The following is a 17,917-nucleotide window of genomic DNA, read 5'->3' as shown; positions in this document are numbered from 1 at the left end:
GGTTTGCTGTATTTTACCAGGATCAAATTATCTCCTGTTCCCTCTGGGTTTTTGTGTGGTTTTTTTTTTTCCTTTTTGTCTGCTTTGTTTGTTTCCTCTCAACTGGCTTGAGAAAGAATGCGGGTTATAAACAAAAGATGTCAAGGATTTAATTTAGCTAGTCAAAAAATACTCTTTTCAAATGTTAAAACTGAGGCTGAAAGAGAGGTCTGAGCTGCTGGTTTGAAAGGAGAGAACTTTTTTTCTCAGTGCTGTTTAGCCATCACCAGCCCCAGCAGTGATGGGAGAGACTCAGGTCGTAAGCTGATGGATCTACCCCATGCTACCTCCTGACACAGCACCACTATTGTACCTTGCCTGCTAGGCTGCTTTCTTCTTTAAATAATATATACAGGAAACCCCCGTATAATTCACTGGCTAGCTTGCAGTTACATGGAGAACAGATTAAAAAGGAAAAGAAATTATGCTGGAATTTTTAACAGAGCAGTCCTATTTATTACTTATGATGTTTGGAATTAGTGAGTACAGGGGTGAATAATTGATAACCATTTTAACACAAACAAGAATTCAATTAAATATGAACAAGAGGAGGCTGGGCATGTGGTAAAGAATCTCTTTCCCTTTTGACTGCAAACAATCCTTTCAGATCTGGTCACTGAAGACAACTGGCAATGAAATGGGTGTGTGAAAGAGGAGGAAACCAGATATTATGTTACTTAAAAGTCATTCATCATGTCACAGGAAGGCAGGAATCTGAACTCCTGAAATAAATAATCGCTGAAGGTGATCTGTCTACACAAAGGTACTGCGGAATGAAGCCACTTCCAACTGCTAAAATATTCCTTCTGCAATTAGGCCAGGTAGCCGAGTGCTGTACTTGCAGTATGTCCAGGGAAGAGCAGGACACATTAAAATGATTTCCTGGGTGAGACGTATCTGTGAAATGAACTTAACCGCTTTGTTGTGCAGATGGGACTGCAATGCAGTATTCTCATCTCTGTTTTTAGCAACGTGGGTGCTGGAGTAAAGCAGGATCCTGGGTTAAATTCTCAAGCCTGAGTTGCAAAGACTGTTTGAAGAGCTCCATTCATGTCTGCCCATCATAGCACCTTGACTACAAGTACCAAAATTTGTCAGTTTGCACTTGTCAGCGAAGAATATTGTTTCCTTCTGTCAATTCCATGCTTGGTTTTTTTCTACTCTGTGTGAAACAATTCCTCAGCATTCCCTGCTGAGAAGGGATAGCATGAAAAGATCTGTTCGGTATTTTATCTGGTGGCAACTTCGAAGTTGTAGCTGCCTGAAAGAGCACCAGTGCTTTTGTTGGTGGTCCAAGTAACGGCACCATAGTACATCAAATAGGCCAGGCCAGTTTACTGAAAATATAGTGCCTTGTCAGTGTAAAGACAGTGACTTTCAGATAAGGATGGGCATAAAAGCTTTTATCAGCGAAACAAGCGATTGCGAGGGATCACTACAGTGCTTCTGAGAGTTTGACCATGAGCATGCTTTGTTTTTCCATCTAACACTCAGTCATACACTCAGCTTCACTCTGATGGCTAGCCCCACATAAACTAATAAATTTTCTTCAGCGTTTCTGCCCTGAGGTCAATAATACACAGTTATTAGCTTTTCATCTATGTATTATGTGTCATTATTTATTTTTTTTCCTCTCCTTTTCTGGAAGGTGCCCAAGATCTAAACTGAGTGGCTTTGCCGTGTTTTATCAGCATTTTCTACGAAGCATACACAGAAGTGACGGAAATTAGTCTATGGGGCTGTTAGCCTGCACCTTTGCTGCTGCTCATTTCTCTGATGTAAGTACTCATTGCTCTTCATTCTGCATAGCTACGCACTCTGCTGCTTTCTTGTGGGTCAGAGACACCTACATAAATATGCACACGCATTTTATGTGCGCCACACAATATGTGACGGGGAACACATTGCTAGATAAATCTTGAAAGAATTTCATAAATGTTTTCTCTGTCTTTCTCTTTATTTAAGCAGCTGTAGAAATCGCTTGAAGCTCAAGGTCTAATTTTTCATCAGCTAATGTGCGTGGGACTGAGTGTGAGGATGCCGGCAGAGGCAGGACTGCCTCTCCTCAGATCTGGTTACAACACGTCAGGATCCTGTAGGAGCAAAAGGGAGAATACAATATGTGAATGTGAGAGTTGAGTACTCAATCATTGTAACACTGTTTTGATTCTGTTTTCGTTAGGGTTAGTCTGCACCCACACCTGTGCCCTAGCACAGTAACACCACATTGCACAGTGAGGTGGAGAGATCGCGGAGGCTGCAGCGATGCAGGGAAGTTGGTAAAATTTAGTATGTGAGTTGGAATCACATTAAAGATTAATGTGTAGTCTTAGCGTCTGTTCCTCCTTTGTAGGATATCTGCACTTTTAATTTTTAAGCACGTCTTAGCCTCAGCCTGGGAAGAGAGATACTATAACCAAGAGAATATACATTATTAACCTCAAAGCTTCCAGCTCAAGTCAGCTCCTACAGCCTCTAACATTCTGGTTTCCGAACAAGCAGATGAGCACCCACCACCCGGTCTGCAACACTGGCATGGTCCTGGGTTGGGATGACTCCAGGGGTCGTTTTAATACAGCAGATGGATGCACGCCCTTAGTTCGGTAGTTTGTAATTATCGTATAATGCTTATACCGACTCATCAAAGATCACTGGTGCCTGCAACGTAATCTCAAGGAAGATACAGTTTCTAGTTCTTATCTTGGAAAAGTGGCCACTAAGTGTATGCAAGTACCATAGGACAAAGTCCCTGACTTACACAGTAAATTATTTATGCTACTTTATTCGGGTGAGAATGTAGTTTCCTAGCTAGCTGCACAGTGTTACGAAGGACCTTAAACAAGTTCAAAGCACCTTTTGAATGGTTTAGCTGGAATAATTTTTAACAGCTGACTTTTAACAGCATTCAAGATGGATACCCAGGTAACTTTAATTATTAGTGGCTATAGTGATAGAAGTATTAGCAGCTAGGTAGAGATGTACTTCCATATGACATTTCTATTAACTGCATTAGTAAATATTTGAGTAGTGCATTTCCATAGGCTAGATGATGGTAAAATGATTTTGAAATAATAATATTTTTATAAAGTACGCAACTGATGTAGTTCAGTCACAAATATCTAGACTCATTTCAAAAACTTCATGGTGCAAAAGTGTGTGTTGTGTTTAGCTTGGACAATATGCCTTCAGCAGTAAGAACGACTTTTATCCTTTTATCCACTCAGAAATGTTCACTTTCCATCTCTGCTGGCTATTTTAATTTAGCGGACTTCAACAAAGAAATTTCTTGGAAGCTGTGACTGGTGTGACATCTCACTTGCATGCTAATGAAGTCTTGACAGAAGAGATGACAGATGGAACTCCAGGATGAAACCAGCTACTTTTTTCCAACAAGATCCTAAAATGCAAAGTTTTATAACAGCTCTTGCAGTTAAGGTGCAGGTTTCTTGACGTCTGATGATGACTTTCTCTTGCCATAGACTGTAGCAAAACTTCCAGGGAAAGTTCTGTAAGACCTCTGTAGCAGTACTGCATCACTAACACAGTCTGTTCTCTTAAATAGTCCTGTTTAGTCCTTCTAAATGCTTAGGAAGTTCTGAAGCTGGCCTGTTTGGACCACGCTCATAGTCTTGGTGCAGCACTCTGCCTCCGGCAATCTCTGACAAATCTCATTATGAAACCTGGTGATGGTTTTTGTAGGACAGACATCCAGGTAACCTTGGCATTTCTTGGTCCAGAGCTGACTCGTAAGCCAACGCATGACATGGTGAAATTCTTGTGATCTGCTTGGCAAACATTGCACTTGCTGCAAAATAACTTGGATAATCTTCCATTTATTTATTGAGCATCAGGGTGTCGAGACCTGCTCAAAGGGAAAAAGCTTCCTTTGTGCCTGCTTTTCTTCTCTTCCCCCCGGAAGATTGTTGTCGGTGTTTGGGAGGGACAAGAGAGTTCACATGCACGATGCATGGTGTGAAGGTCAGCTGTGCGGCAGAGGTGGTATCATCGGAGGAACCATGGTCGAAAAGCTTCGCAGGGAGCTGCTGCATCAAGTGATTGCGTTGGAGAGAGTCAGCTTGGCATAGAAGGAGAGGGAGGCCCTTGCAGGCTGGGGGGGGCTTGAAGTAAGGAGTGACACTGAGTTGCTGGGGAGAGGAGCCGAAGCAAAGGTGGTCAGCTGTGAGCAGCGGCAGCGGCGGCGGCACGGAGCAGAGGGAGCAGAGGTAGGAGCCAGGCCGGAGCTCTGCAGCTGGCACTGTGAAGACCAAATGACAGAGCTTGATGCTGAAGCCAAAGAGAAGTAAGCAAAGAATTCCCAAACAGAAGGTGACAGATGCAGAATGTAATAGAGTGTTTGAGCTGCATATGCTGCGTTAGAGAGAGAAATACAGTGACCAAAGGCAAGAGAGGATTTAATTTTTAATTAGCCATAATTAATTCCTTCCACATCTTATGTCTGGTGATATCACAGAGTGAAAGGAAGTAATAGTGGGTTTGCCTCAATGTGTCATAGTACCAGCGAGGGAGACAAAGGGATCTATTTTAGTGACTTGAAGTACTGACTGCTGAACTCGGAGGTGATGTGGGTGTCTGGCTGCACAACGATCCCTTTAAATCTATGGGGAATTTTGCTTGTTGCAACACTGAAAGGTTTTTTTACTTTGCATGTGCTTTTCAGTGCTGCTGCTCAATAGTGCATGGTCTAGCTGAATCAGAGACAGCAGAGCCCCCCTGTTCAGTGATCCAAACTTCAGCATAAATCTAAGGATAGTCCATGGGATGTGCTAGGTACCTTGCTGCTGAGGCTTTAAACTGATATAGGAATGAAGGAATTTCTTTTTAATAATAGTTGCAGGAAGCTTGGAAAGATTTCTTCCTTGGGGAAAAAAGAAAGATTTTTTTTTATTCAATTATTTAAAAAAACCCTAATTCCTATCTTTCCCTTTTAATATCTATTTGTTTGACAGATCCAGACTTATTAACAGCTTTTGGTAGCTGGGGGCTTTTGCAACTTTGCTGTGAAAGTTTTCCATCCCACTGTTGTACTATGTGATAGATATTTGACATAAATTACAGTTATCAGGAAAAAAAAAAAAATGTCCAAAGGAAAACTCATTTGCTTTTGTCAGGTAACACCGTGCAGCTTCTTTGGCCCTGCTGATGTTAAACCTGCTCCTTCTTTATTCATCCTTCCCGGAAAAAACAGGCAGGACCTGCATTTCTCATTTCAAAAAATCCAAAGCAGCATTACCCTGCTCCTTCTTCTCATTTTATCCTTTGGAAGGTCAGCTTTAAAGACCATAAAATCAGCACAGTAATCCTAACAGGATCCGTGGGTAATTCCTCGGGCAGTAGCCATTGTTTATCCCCACCCCATGTTTCACCAGCTCCAGAGCCCTCGTGTTGTGACAGTGCGCGGGTGTCCCCAAGCCCTCTTGGCACGCCACCGGCTCCTTGTTCCCAGAACAGGATATTAACTGGCTGTAATCTGCCGGGGACAGGAGCAACATCCTCCTGTTTGCTAAGGATTGAATGCTGGATTTGCAAAGGAGCTGCAAGGTGTAGAGGAATTTCTCCAATTTGAAATCAAGCCTGCTTTCCTCTTTGGAGGGAATGAATGGGCGCTGGGCTGGGGCACCGCGGGGCTTTTTGGGGAGCAGGGGCGGGACATGGCCACCTGCCATGGAAACGGAGATTTTACAAACATAATGAAAGGCGAAACAAAGAAAACATTCTCTACAACTTGAGCTGCTGAGAAGCAAACAGCAACTTACATATGGCTTGGGTTTGGCACGGCCTTTATTTGTACCCTTAGACAGGACTCCCTATCTAGTTATTTACTGTATGAATGACACCAGACAGAAGGACAGCAAAGGGGCCGAGCGCGCTCGCTGCTGCGATAATCGTCATCGTTTTCTGTGCTGCACGGGGCCCTGAACATGAACAGACCGATGGCTGCAGGTGCAATGCAGGAACGGCTCCTGGCTTCTCCTCTCTCCCCACGTCTGTGGCTTTTCTTCCCTTTCCTCTCTTTGCTCAGCACCTAGCAGCAAGGAAATAGCTGGGTTGATTGCCAGGATAATTTTCATTCGCTGTAAATAGTCCTCTGTGAGAAGAGTTCTTACAGGAAAGACTCACAGGTTCATAAAGGCAACACATTTTTTTCCTCCAAGCCCCCCTCTGTTTTATTTTTTTAGATGTAAAGCATTTACTTCTAAATCACTGTAGTTATTTCTACTTCCCCAAATAACATGCAGCTCTCAGTATAAAATACAAGATAAATAATGTATAAAGCTACTTATGCCTTTGTATGAAACTCTTTAAAAGTTGCTCATTTGAGACAGGTGTAATTTTTGAGATGAAGAATGTGTACTTTAACAAGTAATGGTTTCTGATTCAAACGTGCACCTAAATTCAAGAATTTTGTGTCATCTCCTAATATGCTGTAGTAAAATACAAAGGCATCTGCTGAAAATTCGGTCTTATATTTGTTAGCCTGCAGCTATGTTACCATCTAACTTTTGACAGCAGTTACCTAAACTATTTGGAGAGGGATTATTGTTTAAAAATTCAAGCATTGTGCACAAAAATGTGCTTGTAGCAGAATATACATTTCTGTATATTTTCTTTTATCCTTGTTAAACACAAATAAAATAATTTCATACAGAAAACATCATGCTTCATTTATAAATACTGCCAGTAGAGTAAACCAAAACTGCCTTTCTTCTTTCCTAGGTGAGGAAAAATAACAAGATTTTATAGCAATTGTACCACAGTGGTTGTTTTGTTAAGGATGAAGTCTCAAAAGTGATTAGTGTTTTGTTGCTTCTTTAAAACATGCCTCTTTGCTCACCTGTTTTTCCTATTTGAACAGGCGTTCCCTGTTTCAGATGATTGTGTTTCCCCCTGCCAGCCATTCCGTAGCCTTTTAACCATAAGGGCAAACAGCTGAGTCGCCTCTGCCTCCAGCCTGCTCTGCTGTGGCAATATATCATATATTTTTTGAAGATCATATATTTTTTGAGGGTGGGTAGTTTTGTGTTTGGGGAGGGAATTTGTTTTTTCTCTTTCCTGCTTGGCTTGTTTTAGGCTATTTTTTTTTTTTTAATGATGTGGAGGAAGCAGGGATAAGTTCAGAGCTTATTGTAAGGTTTTATGCTTGTGTGTGCTTTAAAATGAGAATTTCTGGCTAAATGAGGGAGGATAACTGTCTTAGTGAACTGGTACCTGGCTTGCGCTGTGTAGGCAGCAGTGGTTTTCTTCCCTTTCAAAGGAAGAGAGGTAGAACAGTTTCTGGGGTGTTCTGGAGGGAATGGTGTGACTGAAGGAGGAGGGAAGGAGCTGGCTTTCACCTGCTTAGAGAAGAAAGGAATTTATTTTATGATCAGTGGAGAAAGGAGTTTGCGACACGTGCACCAGAATGCCTGGTAACTTGTATATGACTGCTTGAGGACCCTTGATCTTTATTTAAAAAACAGGAACAGAATTACTGTTTATAAGAACTTTTATCGGGCGACCCTGATGGGTTGGTCCTGCTGCACGCAGGATGCTGGAGATCCCCACCACCACCTTTTATACTTGCTATGGCGTGAAAAATAACTTAGACGCTGTAAGAGGAATCACTGTACTCCTTTGTGCTCCTTCCTTTTCCATCTTCCCTGTCCCCATTGCTGTAACAAGTCGACAAGGTCTGATAAAGATGTTTTCTGGATCGATCTGAGGGAGGTTTGCTATTTGCTCCCAAGAATGTTCCCCACTCTTTGTGCCTGCCTCTCCAGGCTTTGTTGAAATATTACACTTGCCAGTAAATTTGCAACTAGGCAATGAGTCAGTGCTTGCAGCCTCTTGAGATGTGCCCTCTGAGTTCCTCCTACCTGCATCCAAAACTGCAGTCTTGGCATCTGATGCTACTTCAAGCCTGACGAGCCAGGCCCAGAGTAAGTGCATGCTCTAAATTAACGTGAGCGTTTGGGTGACCTTGGCTGTAATTCATGTGAATTAGACCTTGCCTTGCAGCCTCTGCAAGTTTCATAGTTGTTAGTTATCAAAGTAGCCCCTGATTATTTTTTTTTGGGGGGGAGGGGGGCTCTTGTGCAAAGATAAGGACGGGCTTTTGCTGTGAGAACTTGAGTTGTAATCTTGTTTTGGAAAACAATTTGTCATCCCAGGCGTCATTCATCTTGTCTGCTTTCAGTTTTGACTCTGACTTGTCACCTCCCTTGAGAGGAGTGATGACACAGGCCAGCTTCTCTTTGTTTTCTGACACCCAAAGGATTTTCTCATTGGGGTTTGTGTTGGAACACTGCTACAGGGGATGTGATAGCAATACTTACTTTATCTGTGCCCTTCTTGCTGTGTCCAGAAGTGCGTGTTTGGGTACAATTTTCCTCTAGTTCTTTCTTCTGACTGACTGTCTTATATGCTCAGTTGTGTTTCAGTAAAACTCAGCAGTGCACTAGGGGTCATGAGTTTTTGCTGGGTTTTTTTTGTTGGGGGTTTTTTTTCTATCTGGGATTCTAGCATAAGAATGAAGATTTGTGATTGTGAAAACCCCTGTGTTCCAATGGCAAAGGCCAGGGTTTGAGACATCTCTGCAACCTGGCTGGAGGGCTGGACCTCCTGCTCGGAATGCCACACGGCTGGAGAGGTTCCCCTGTCTCCCGTTCTTATGCCAAGAAGGGAATAATTATTTGTTTGCTTTGAGCAGCCCAAGTCCTGACTGAGACCAAACAAGCAGTAACTGTAAATACAGAGGGACTGTGACCTAATCCAGACAGAGGAAATACCTGTTGCATCTTCTCTGTAGCTTGGTTGGAGGGCTTGCTTTGAGGATTTTTCAGGGCTGGCCTTGTCCTGTTGTGTGTTCTCTGTAGTTATTGGAGAAAAATCCCGGTCTGAGCCGTGCTCCGGCCAACGCAGAAGGCATTGTGGCAAAGTGGCTCTTCCTGTTCATCTGCAAGAGTTTTGAATGCATGAGCTTAGTGTCATTTGATGCTGCTCTCCCTGTAACGTATGGGCTGTCAGATACTCCAGGACTGTCCTTCTCCTTCCTCAAAGTTGAATAAATCAGCTCTCCCTTATTTCCAGAAGCTTTAACTCTGGATGTTAGCTTTCCAGCTGGAAATCCTGTGCTCTTATTAGCTAGGGAATACATTTAAAGGAGCTCATCTACAATTTATGCTTTCTAATAAGGTGTCCTGTTCTGCAATTAATAAAGATTCAGGATTTATTAAAGAGCTGCCTCTGGTCCAGCAGCAGCAGTAAATCTAAGCACATCAGTGCTGGAGAAAACTCTGGCATTTATACCTAAAAAGCAGTGACTGAGAGGGAGGGCAGTTGAGTGTCTGTGTTCTGCCCTGACAGGATTTGTAGCTGGATTTTTCCATGGTCTTAAATTTCCCGAGGGAGGTGGGATTGCTGTTGCTTTCCCTGCTCATCAAGCCAGCGCGTCTGGGGCGCGAGGGCAAGAGCAGCGTTTCGGGCAGCATCCCTGCCGCCTGCAAAGCGGGCTGATAAAACCCAAGGATCTCGCCTAGCGGTTGTTAATTAAAAGGTTATAGAGGAATGTTTTACCCTTTAGGTCAGGTGCCTGGTGACAGCGCTGGTGCGAACGGGAATCCCAGAGGTGAACCGCGGTGTTTTGGGGCGAGAAGGGCTGTTTGCACTAACCTGGTCCAGAAGAGCAGGCTTGCTGGCACTAACCCCAAATTTTGAGCTGCTCGCATTAACCTGACAGGCAATTGTTTTATTAAAGCTGACGTGCTGAATGGGACTCTTTTTAATTAAATTCTTTACCTGTCTCGTTGTGTTAAAGTGGGGAAAGGGGAAGTGGGGGAGAGGAGCGAGCAGGGTGAGCGATGGCAGGTGGAACCAAACGTCAGCACCGGTTTCAAGCCTTGAACCACCCGGCGCGGCCGATGTAGACCCCGCGTAACAAGAAAGAGTTGCTAAGAACAAATCTCTATTGTTCCCCGTCATCTTTAAATGAGTGTCAAAGTAGGCAGGGGGGCTTTGACCGTTAACCGCACAATTTAGCCTGCCCGTTGTGTCCGGCAGCCCCCACCGCCTTGGAGTTTCTCGGATGAGAAAAGGCGGCCTCAGCCCCTTATAAATGGGCCAACTCTTCTCCTTTGTGTGCAGACTGCCCAGTGTGAAATCTGCAGTGACGTTAAATGTTTTCTAATGAATAATTACTGAAAGGAAATGGAGGAATATATGTGTAATGGATTGTAGCGCATTAAAATGTTTTATTTTGGGCACAAAAATGTTGTCCTTCACCAGCGCCGTGATTGTTTCAGGAAGCCTTTTGTGGGGGTTTGATTCTCAATGGATTATCTGTGAGCGCTTGCATTTCAAATAGAAATCAAAAGGGTCCTTTGGCAAACTAATGTTTTTCAAAATGGCAGCCATGAAGCCCATTTAGTATTTAAAGTTTGGGTTTTAAAGAAATGTTTGAACTCGGGAGATTTTCTCACTTTTTTTTTCTTTCTTTTGATTTATGAAAGTGAAGTGGTTCACCTCGACCTCTCCTCTATTGAGAAAGACAGACAGTCACCCTTTAACAAGTCTATAGCAGACTATGCCCTGGAGACAGACAAGAAGCCTTAAGAACTGTTGGCGTTTCCCTAGGCTCTTGATTAACCTTAAAACCCTCTTATTCTGTATTCTTTTGAAAAGAAATTAGGTTACAATGTGTAGATTTTTCCGCGGTATAGCTGTGTTTATGAATTCTCTTGCCTTGGAAAGTGGAACTAGATCTCCACCAAGTTCCTTGTTACAGACCCGAGATGTCCCTTTCCTACGGTGCTGCCGCTGCCTTTGCAAGCACGATGTATAGCGTGGCAGTTTTGTTATGAATGGGAAAGAGGTTTCCAGAGTTATAGGGGTCGTTGAAATATCTAAAAATCATCTCATCTTTTTGTTGGCTTTGCTGCAATGGGATGACCGTAACTTGGCCACTTGGTGGAGATCTAGTCTGCTTTAATCTGGTTTATGGTGCGGTTCTCATTTATCTGCAAATTACCCTGAACAGATTAATTCTTACGAGCCACGCCAAAGTTTCCACAGGAGGAGGACAGCGTTTCCCTGTCGCCTTGGGCTCACTGTTATTCTTGGGTGGTGATGTATTGCTCTGCATCCTATTGCCAAGCAGAGAGCTGTGGGATGGTGTGGATTCTCTTTGAGGATGAAGGGATGGGGTCCTGGCTTCTCCTGGAGCAGACACCATGCAGGCAGCTGCCTGTAGCCCCCTTCCAGCAGCCCTACGGCATGCTGTAATCTTGACCTTGAGGTCACTGCCGGAGACGTGGGTGCTGCGACCTGTCCGTGCTCTCCTGCTGACCTCGCCAAGCAGGCTCTTACAGAACAGCTCGCTCGCTCTCTGCCACTTTTTTTACGGTCAAGCACTGTCGCTGCCCTTTTGGCCAGCTTCTCTGGAGACCTTTAGGTGCAGGAAGGTGGGGCAGAGCCCAAGGGGTTTCCTTGCTGTAATCCTTGCAGTGCTGCCATCCACTTTGCAGGACTCTTAATGAGCAAATTCCTGTTGCGCACAAGGGGTGCAGGACTGGGTCAAGGAGTGCTGCCTCTTGCAGCAAAGGACTATTGCCAAAACAGAGCTCTGACGTTTCGAAAGAAATCTGTATCAGCAGCGTTGCTCCAAGCTCGTCTGTCCTGGGCAAACCCGAGACTCTTGTGTCTATTTTAAATCGGGTGGCTCCAGAGATGCCTGCTCACTGCACCACATTCCCGTGGCACGAACTCGATTTCCTTACGTCTCGGGGGAGTAACAACAGAAGAACAGGCAAAAAGGTCGTAAAAGTTTGGTATCGCAGCAGATTTCCAAGGATGCCAGCTGGGGACAAAGCTGAACAAATAGACTGAACTGTGCTTTAGGGTCGCAGTGCCCAGTGCTAGATAAGGCTCTGGGTTTTGGAGGGGGTGCAAATGGGAAGCTTTTTTGGCAGAGATCATAAAACAAGTGTGTTCCTGTTGGTAAGAACTACCTTTGCACTACCAAAACCTGATTCTGCTGGGAAATGGACGGTTCTAAATAAACTGTCTGTTAAACAGGCTTTTCTTTCTGCCTCTCTATAAACACATACATTATTGAGCAGGGTTTATTTTAAGCTTTGAATGTTCTTGTTCGTAATCAGTGTTTATTAGCTGAGGACAAGACAGAGATCCTTGGCCCAACTTGGCTCCCTGGGTCCTGCTGTTTGTCTTTCTTCATCGATGACATTGAGCCATGAAGTAAGGGATCTAATTTCTAAATCTTGCTGCAAGACCAGGCGAGGAGATCTTGTGGTGCAGGAAGGGCTCTTCCACTTCTGTAGACCTTGGTCCCACTACGAGTCCCTTTAGGACACCCTCATTACTCAGTGAGGTTGGATTTGGGTGTAGAGCCTCTTAAGAGGGAGCTCCTTCCAGGAAAGATTTGAAGGATGCTGGAAAGCATCATCCGAAGGATGGTTGAACAGGACAGAGAGGTCACTTGCCTGTGGCTCACCTGCTACCCAGGCGGAGGGGGTGTCATCTGTTGACAACTGTTTACGCAGAGAAGCAACCATGGGCAAAAATATTTGTTGTTATTGTCTGTGACAGCTGGGCAGAGGAGGAGAAAGGGGGATGTTGGCAGCAAGCTGAGTCCAGCCTGAGAAGTCATCTTTGGAGGGAGAAACTGCCTGTTGCGTATGAAAACAGGGATAATCGTGGCGACTGCACATTAAAATGGGTTTTGCAGTGACCTCTAGTGGGAAGCCCAGCCGGGAGCTGTGGCAAGGGGGTGACATATTTTGTGCCTGGATTTGCTCGAATGGGAAAGGTTAGAGTCCATCACTTCATCTTCTAACTCCAGCCTTGCGGTGAGATCTTCAAATCCCACCCAGCGGTGCCATCAGCGCAAACCTCGTCACAGCCTGAGCGCTGACAGCCTGTTCGATCATTCATTAAAGGAGGAGGATGTCAGGATCCCACATCCCTGCCCCAGGAGGGAGGCCAGACACACGCTACTGGGTGTCAGGGGGGCTTAACTCCAGCCCTGTTCACTCTTCATGGAAGGAACATGAGCTGGAGGAGCTGACAGGAGATGGCACGCTGCGGCGGGGGGAGCAGGTAAAGCAGGGGGGACATGTCTGAAATAAACCCACTTCAGAGTTTGTAGGGGGGTGCTGAGGAAATCCAGCATCTCTGGCACACCTTGGGATGGTTTGAGGGGGGATGTGGAGGATCCCTGAGAAGATTTTTTTTTTTTTTTTTTTTCTGCTGTTACGGTGGGAATTGGTGGCCCCAGTAAATCTGGTGGCTTGTGTGGCATTGCGCTGCAGGTGAGGGTGCTTCCCTGGCTGGGTGGGGAAGGGGCTCCTGGAAAGGTTGTGCCCACCTGAAGCTGTCATCTCTTCACGTTCGCATGTGTAGCATGGGTTGGGTTGGGTTTTTCCAGTGCTTCCAAAATAGCAGTGGCATCATAACCGGTCTTCCTCTTCCCCAGTACGTTAATCTCTGCTGTTCTATTGTGTTAAACCCATGAAACATCACAATAAACTCTGCAGCCTGTTGGAAAATGAAGTCCTGAGCCTCTGGTGAAGATAAGTAATTTTGCAAAGTGTCTTTTTTTTTTTTTTAATTATTTTCTAACTGTTCCTTGCCAGATCTTGCTTGTTACAGGCTGGTACAGACTTTGTTAAAGAAGCGAGCCTGTTGCTTCTGACCTTATTTGAGCCCTTTTTCAAGAACTGCACATCTCATGAATTTGTGTTGTGATCCGACATAGCTCCTTGTAGTTTCCATGTTGATAGACAAATCCCTGTGGGAAAAGAAAAAGCCCTCATTGTAGCGAGGGGGAGATTTTCTGATAGCGCTTGCATCTCAGTAGGCAAGAAAGGAATCTCCTGACTCTTAAGTGATGAGGAAAGGAAAATAATCCTTTAAAAAGAGCAGTGTCTTGCTGGGGTAATGCGCACTGATGAGTCCTGGGGCAGGTGTCTTACTGGTGGTGATGCCAGGTAAGCACAAAACTTCCAGTAAACTTCCAGAAGAGGGGTGGGGGACAGGTTGGGGAATGGTGCTGTGATAATAAAATTGCCTGACTTCAGCAACAGCAAAATACGGAGAAAAATCTGAGCACAAAGTAGCCCAGAAAAGAGTTCGGGATTTTTGTCTGATGGGGGACAGTGTCACTTACGCATTAACATATGAGTGAGAGAACTGGGTTAAGGGAACCTGATGGGGTAGGTGGCCACGGGGGTTTCAGGCTTTTTCTTTCATGCTTCTCAGCTTGGAGAGAAGGTACGAGTCTCCTGTCCAGCTTATCCTGAGTGGTTTCTTGGGAGAACAAATCCACCTCAAGTTTATAGACTTCCTTTCTAGTGAAATAACAAACTCTACTCTCAGGCAGCCACTATGCCATGACCAAACCAGAGTGCGAGAAATGACCATCAGCTGTTGGGGGGGGGGGGGGGGGGGGAAGGGCAGGGAGGGTGTTTTGGGGGGAATAGTTCAGGCTGTGATATGGTTTCAGTTCTGTACTGCCTTAGGTCAACCTCAATTTAAAGTTTTCAGTTTAAATTCTTTCTTTAGCCTGGTCCAGGATTTCCAGAGCAAGGTGGGCTGTGGGATGTTATTATTTTGGTTAATACTACGTGTGTATTTAGCAAGTGAAGCTGCCCACATAATCACTTCGCTGATAATGATTCTGCCAAAAATCTGCTTTGCTCTGGGAGAAAAATCAAGTGATTTCTTACTCAGACTGTCAAAAATAACTTGGAATAACTGACAGCTGGAAAAAAACCCAACAGTCGAGAAAGACAGGAGGCTTTGTATGCTGTAAGCTCTAAATGAAGTGGTCCGGGATGCTCCAGAGGAGGCTGCTCCTCCCGTACGGCACGTGAACACGTGGCAGTGGGACACGTGTGCACATGGTGTTGCAGGGATGTCTAGACGGGTCAAGTTCAGGATGTGATGGCTTCGGTGTGCTGATAGTGGTGTGGTACCCAAGGCTGCTATCGCCAAGCACTAGGTGCCTTGGCTTGCTGGGGGGAAGCGCTGACCATGCATGGGGCAGAGGGTCTGATGGGTGCTCATATTCCTGCAGCCAGGCCAAAGCTGCTGCTGCTGCTGCTGCTTTAAAAATGATTTTGCAAGGAAATTCAAAGATATTTCTTACCTGGTAAGATGTGCTTGAGGTTGAGAACTCATTCAACAACCCTGGCTTCATAGATTGGATTGCTTTTAATTCTTTGTTGCAGGATACTGATTTATTGCAGCCTGAACGTGCTTGATTTGAGAGATGCATGGCTTTACTGGTCTCGGGTGAGGGTAAATTCCTTCTCTTCTTGACCTGGAGCTAACAAACACCCGCTCTACTAAGTCTGATAGACGTTTGTCCAGCTTGGTCAGGCTGTAAGAAGGCTGTGTGCCCCCCCCAGCCCAGTGGGTCCGCCTGACTGGCAGGGACTGGGCTCCAAGCTTAGCTGCCCTTGTAGCCAGATCAAGAAAGTCAAGACGATTAAGACACAATTTCCGTGCTAAATGGTGAAGAAACTATCAGGGCAAAAGAAATAACAAATTTCTACCTCTAAACTCTGGCATTTTGTTTATGAAATGTATATTTGTTTGTGTTAGATAAAAATATTAACCTTGCCGCAACTTATGCGGAGCAGATAAAGTGGTTTTAGAGGAAAAAACCACCTATCATTTGGTAACAAAAAATCTGTAATTGGGCTGCCAAATAATATGGAATATTATTTGGATGGGATAGACACTTAATAAAAATGATTACTCTGGCAATTTGCTCTATAGCTGCCCATTTGTCTCCTTTGCAATACAGTGAAGTTACAAGATTGCTAAAAACGTTTGCAGAATAGATTTGTGATTTAGATATTGCCATGGCAACTCTGCTCCATCCAAACCCAGGTATGACTGGATGTTTTGTCATCTGTATGAGTCTAGGACAGGGAGACTGAAATGATTACTATTATCCCACATCATGCTACGCTCTGAAAAGCAGTTCTGTCAAGATTTCCCATGAATTTGCAAAGCTATAATAATCTTTCTGGGGGATGTCACGACTGCTGGGGTGACTGGTGATGTGGGAACACCAGCACTAGCAAGCACTGCACGGGCTACTTGGTTTAGAGGCAAGTAGGAATGGGCATGACTAGTGGTTTGGAAATCTGTTAGGTTCATGAAGTCTGTAGAATCAAATTAAATGTTTAATAGGACAATGAAAGGGAGATATTTTATTTTAACTCTTTTCGTTCCCCCCCATGTTCCTCACTACATAGGTATCAGGGGCAGTACAGGTATTGGTTTGAGAAGCTAAGGCATCCTTTATACTGTCCTCCAAACTGATGGAACCTGATCTAAGGACAAACACAACAAATGGATAAGATAAGCCATGTGCAGAGGAGGGGGGGGGGGGAAAAAAGTGTTATTAATGTTAAAGGAAAAAAAGCAGCTATCTTTCTGGCAGAAGAAAGAAGCGATCACATTCGTGTTATGCCACGGCTCAGGAGAAAGGAGGAATATCACCAACCCAGGGTGGGTAATGCCGTCAGCTGGAGGCAGTGGATGTAAAAGGCAAAAAAAGGCAGTTACCCGCATGTGAAGTTAGTTGCAGGTATGATTTATCTATGTTTAAGCTATGATAGGATTTAAATAAGGTGCTTTCCGAATATCTTTCTCTCTGGAGTGTTGTGGTAACGTTACTGCTGGATGTAAATCTCCAAGCTCAAATCACTGTTCCAGTGTGGTAAACAGATGAACATAAGGACTAAAAATGAGACTAACATTAAAATTCCTGTTTAAAATCTGACTGTCCTGAGCTTCCCTCGTTCCTAAAGAATATTGTGCAGTCGGGTCTTTTGCTCCTTGTTTTAGTGAAACCCTGCTTCAAAATCCACCAAGCCTTAGTGTCCAAAGTGCTGTTATTTTCCACCAGGGCTGTGCAGGCTCATCCCAAAAGCTTACCTCCGGAGTCAGGGTTTGCCAAAGCTTAGCAGAAACATTTTACATTGAGCCTATTATTTGTAAAGCTTCTGCTTTAAAACAGATAAATAAATAAAATTAAAAAAAAAAAATAGAGGGGGCGAAGTGATGTGGCACTGCATAAATGGGCCATCACTGTCTTTTTAATGCTTGTTCAAGATCTTACACACAATCACACAATCTTCTTGAGCAGTGGAGCAGCAAAATTTAAAAAAGCCAATGTCACGAAGGGCGGTATGAGAATAACAAAGGTGCTGGGCTGCCGTGCACATCCCTGAGTCTGAGCGGGGAGCCGCTGTGTGTGTTCGGCCAGTAGCTGCGCCGCCAGCTGCCTTCCCCCAACTTGCAAAGCCTGGGAACCTTGCAAGGTAAGCTGCTCAAAATGTATTGCCTCCATTCCTGTCACAGGGGAAGTGTTTTATGCATTAGGGTAGGAATTTTTCTCTGAACTGTGGGATTGTGGTGTCTTCCAAAAACCAAAGAAACCCTGAAAACACCACTATGGCACACTTACTACTATAGAATATCCTGTTTGTTTGCTAGCATGGAATTATCAGCTTGGTTTCATCAAGTAAAAAGTTTATCTATATATATTTTCTTATATATACATATATATATATATAAAAGAATTAAAAAATGTATTCTTACAGCCTGGGAAACAAGAGCTTGATCCTCAGTAGTGAATATTTTCAATATAAAGTCAATTCCCACGATAGAGAATCAGAAGTGGAGGAATAATGAAGCAGTCTTGTGCAGAATAGTATTGTAGCATTAATTATTTAGTTTCGCCCCCCCCAAAAAAAAAAAAAAGAAAAGGTCAAGTCCAATGCAGCCTTTTCCAGAGAGTCTCCGTTTTTCTAGTTTTATCTGTATAAAGTAGGTGCAGGTGGTGTAG

This window comes from Falco cherrug, chromosome 1 (genome assembly GCF_023634085.1).
Source record: "Falco cherrug isolate bFalChe1 chromosome 1, bFalChe1.pri, whole genome shotgun sequence".
Taxonomy (NCBI): Eukaryota; Metazoa; Chordata; class Aves; order Falconiformes; family Falconidae; genus Falco; species Falco cherrug.
Note: the sequence above shows the minus strand (reverse complement) of the source record.